Raw genomic sequence first — 4,383 nt, 5'->3', positions numbered from 1 at the left:
CTGCCATTATCATTGTTGTAACTTTTCTGCATTATCCTTTAAATATTTACTCTCACTGAATTAGCTACATTCAGTGCAGTCATGTAAACATTATTTTATTCCAGATCTGCAGTCGTGAACCATGGCATGTGGGACCAACTCCGGGTTGATCATGGCAAGGAGTTTTACCTGTGTCTTTACATGCAGGAGAGTGCTGTCAAGATACAGACACAATGTCAGCAGGCCACCATACCTCCAAACCACATCAACAAGGGTGAAGGCTGTGTAAAAGATAATATGAATGAGTGCTTCATTTACCGTCACCTTTAGTGTCTGGCCTGGAAAAACATCTACAAAAACTCCTTCATCCTCTGTGCAATAACCAGCCTGAATAGTATAAAATGAACAATTGCTTCTTTTAACAGAGACCCTGCTCCTCCTTTTTAGGATGGTTGTACCTAAATGTTGTTTTTAATGTTTGTTTTTAGTGTTTTTTATACAACCCTGTCAAAGATTAATTCCTTTCACTTGTGCCAGACAATAAAGTTTATCTTATCTTATACATCTTTAATATTAATTGATGCAGATTGTAGACATGAACTGTATATACTGTACATAATCACCAGTGTACATCCATTCAGTATTTATTTACACTATTTGTTTAGATTACAGCTTAGCAGCTGATTTCTACTTTTTACTTTTCATGTTTTTGCTTGGTGGTTTTGTGTTCATACTTATTTCTACATACTTTTTGTATAATCTCATCTATCTCTTGACTTGATTTGTTAGCCTTACTGTCTATGTTATTAGGTAGTTTTACATCAAAAGTAATATAAAAATGGAGGCAAATCCTTGCATGTGTGGCACATACTTAGAATATTAAGATGATTAAAATTAAAAAAAAGTCAATAATGTATTGTTACATTTTCTATTTTTAATTTCCCTTTCACCTTAAAATGTCTTTTGAACTTGTGATCAATAGAACCTTCGAGTGGAGAGGTTGTGGCCAGAGGTGAACAATCGTGTGAACTATCCACTAAAACAGGCGCTGGTGCAGCTGCTGGACCAAGAGGTTGTGAACATGGAGGATAGCCTCACTAGATTCTGCATCTCAAATCTGACATGTCACGTAAGCCAAATTGGACTTGGCAGAGTGGTGAGTTCGTGGAATGCACACAAGATCCCAGGTATGTTTAACTGATTATAACACTTAAGAAATATTGATTTTCTTTTTTTTTCCAATCCATCCAACCTAACCAGTACTGTATTGCTTTGGTTCCATGTCTTGGGTCGTGGAATACCTAATGAATTGGCAGGTGGCTGCCCAGCTAAAGTCTCAGAAGAGCTGCTGCCATTTGCTGCTCTTGTGGCAAACTTGTATGAGCAAGACTTGGGATCCTCACTGACTTGGGAGGCTACTTTTGGAACTGATCCATTTTCGTCTGAAGAGGGGAGATGCCATGCAGAACAGAGCTTTGCAGAGAACTACCCTGACCTCTCTCTTTTCTTTAATCATGTAGTAAACAACAATGATACTCCTTTCCAAGATTTAATCTGCCTAATGAATGTGACAGCAAGATATGTCTGAAAAAAACTGCTTAAGTTGTAATTTCTCACGTGTTCTTGAGTAACTGCATAAGCAGACCATGGGCTGTTACTTACATATTGAAAAACCTGGATGTAGTTATTAATATGTTACAAACATGCCATGGCCCTAAGTTGTCAGTTGAATAATTTGGCAAATAAAGTTGCATTTTTCTAACTGTTTTATTTAACCCTTCTTGGCTTACAAAGGCATAGAAAATATTACAAAAGCTTTATACGTTTTATGTTGACTTTAAATTAGTCTGAAGTTTGACACTCAGCTGGAACACAAAGCATAGCAACACAACTTACTGAGTCTTAACTGTATAAATTTCACCAATGTTTCTGGATAAACTCTAAGAAAATTAACAACGTATATATTAACATTTCCTTCATTAACATGGCGAGATGAGTTGCGCCTATAGAAGACAAAACTTTTTTTATTTATCCTTGCAGACAATACAGGTGAACGCATCTTTCACAGCAGCTGTTTCAGCCTCTGTCAAGGACACTGTTGTTCTTCTGTTGCAACTTGCCAGGTTTGTCAGCTCTTTGATTGTAGCTGACACCTCCCGAAGACCCTCTGCTGCCAGGACCACCTCTTCAATTGTATCAAACACTGTATCCAGGCCATTATCATCTCGCCAACTGAAAAAACAGACAAAATATACATGTTATAACCTACTTTGTTTCAACAAAATCCTGTAGCCAGTTGTCCTGGTGCCTGTCATATTTCAAAACTTCTACATGCAACTACTCCACCATTGCAACTTCCACTGGTCTGTCAAACTAATTCATACACAATGATTAATAAAAGTCTATCCATTAATGTAGTCATAGTGAGCCTAACTCATGTAATGGAAATTCCAGAGACTTAAATGGCCTATATTGGTAAAAATTCTCACAAAGACAGTCCTCTTCACTTGTTGATTGAAGAAAATATCCATACAAATATACCATTATGATGATTGACATAATAATTGCTAATCAAGTTTACATACCTCAGTCTCCTCTTTTTGCTTCCTTGTAACTGCTGCAAATCTCTTTCCTTCACAGCACAAACCTTCCTTGCATTTTGCTTCCAAAACACAGATCCTGAGAAGAAAATAGTTTATTTAGAAGTACACAGTATACAGTTTTTCAGAAAAAGTTGCAGTTTTGTTAAAACCAGAGGGTTATAAATATTCATTATTATTTATTAATTCACCTCTGGTTCCCTCTGTGTCCAAGATCTGGTTTCCCTGGCCATCGGTAAGGATGAACGAGTCCTCTTGTTCTAGGGCATCATTTACCTTACTTGTGATTCCCATGACGTTAGCCTCAAATTCTGAGAATCGAACTGTCAGGGTTTTGCTTGTTTCCAATCTGCCATCCACAAGATCAGCAATGAAGATGGTCCTGAAGACAAAAATAATTTTGAAATCCGTTCTTGTAATACAGCCAGAACATATCAACTTCACAGCAATTGTGACAACAGACAGACATATAAGCCTGATGTGTTAAAGTATTTGTTCACCTTTTAAATGTCTTAGCCATGGGTGCTCTTGGAGAGGGCCTTGCAGTTGAAGCTGAGGTATGACCTGAGACCGTAGCAGCACTTGCTGGTTGGCGGAAGGAGAAGTGGGCAGAGAATGGTCCCCCACATCGTCATTCTCTCCATGCACTTCATAATGTCCCCTTACTGTAAGGTCAACAGTTCTGAATTGACGCCGATTTCCAGGGAATATGGCCATATTGTTATCATCGGGGATGTAGACGCTGGAGTTTTGTACCTTTGAAAAAGTAGAGCGAGAGGTTCATGCAAAATGTATGCTAGGTTACGTTTTGTGGTTAAAACTAGAGTACAATTTCACAGAAAAGGTTCTTTGTGAAAATATATACCTGGAAAATCCTGCATATTTTTTCGGTAGTCATGTCCTCCTCCTTTAGGGTAAGTTCGCTCCCCGAAACAACACATAACTCTCCATTACCTCCATGGCTGATTGGGCTGATGGGTCCTGGCTGCTAGTCAGATCGATAGGTTGTTTTGGCTAGCAATGTTTGCTAATGTACATATCAAAGCTTCTGGGGCACGTAACCCCACAAATTAAATTTTAAAATCAAATCCAGTCCTGTGGCCCGGTTTTTCATTTCGTATTTTTGATCTGAGTCTAAATTTTGAATTTTTAACGCAATGATGACCTAAACTTGTAGTGCAAACAAAACATTTTGTAGTCCACCTGCACGCGGGAAGTCGGCGGCTTTGAAATAGAGATGGGATTTATGGCTCTTTGAAGGGAGCTGGATCCTGAGGAGCCGTTCCTTTCAAAGAGCCATTCAAAAGACTGGCTCGTTCTCACAATATCTTACAAAATTTCACAATATATAAGAATGACAATCAAGATATGTACCTATATAAAATCTACTATACAACATTAAATAATTATAGGAAAATATAGATAAAAAAGGATAAACCTGAACAGTCAGTGCAAATTCTTGTAAATGTTTTGGATAGAACTCACAGTATTTGTTTCCAAACAATACTCTCTGCCCATAAATGCTTCACATTAATGGAGCGTGTTGGACATCAGACTTCTATGGTGTCAAATGTTATTTATTTTATTTTCATTTTACTCAACTGTACTACTTCTTATTTACTTATTTATTCATTTATTTTTTCATTCAGTCATTTTTAGCTGGAAGGGGGGGTGGGGGTGGGGGGTTGGGCTTGGCATGTGTGTGTGTATACGTGTGTGCATGTGACTGTGTGAAAGATTTCATTGAGTGTTTTTATTCTTATGTTTTTAATCATGTAAAGAACTTTGTGTTGCCTATGGCATG

The 4,383-nt window shown here is 37.7% G+C and overlaps 1 long non-coding RNA gene across 1 annotated transcript; it reads right to left on the bottom strand.

Annotated features, from left to right (window-relative positions):
• Positions 1–2,132: 2,132 nt before the first annotated feature.
• Positions 2,133–3,002, bottom strand: LOC121648018. The gene is made up of 3 exons (XR_006011909.1): positions 2,771–3,002; positions 2,565–2,658; positions 2,133–2,203 (listed from the first exon to the last, which is right to left on the bottom strand). It is a non-coding gene; the product is annotated as an uncharacterized LOC121648018 (long non-coding RNA).
• Between the last annotated feature and the right edge of the window lie 1,381 nt (positions 3,003–4,383).

Source organism: Melanotaenia boesemani, chromosome 10, assembly GCF_017639745.1.
Source record: "Melanotaenia boesemani isolate fMelBoe1 chromosome 10, fMelBoe1.pri, whole genome shotgun sequence".
Taxonomy (NCBI): Eukaryota; Metazoa; Chordata; class Actinopteri; order Atheriniformes; family Melanotaeniidae; genus Melanotaenia; species Melanotaenia boesemani.
Note: the sequence above shows the minus strand (reverse complement) of the source record. Positions and strands in the feature narration are given on the sequence as shown.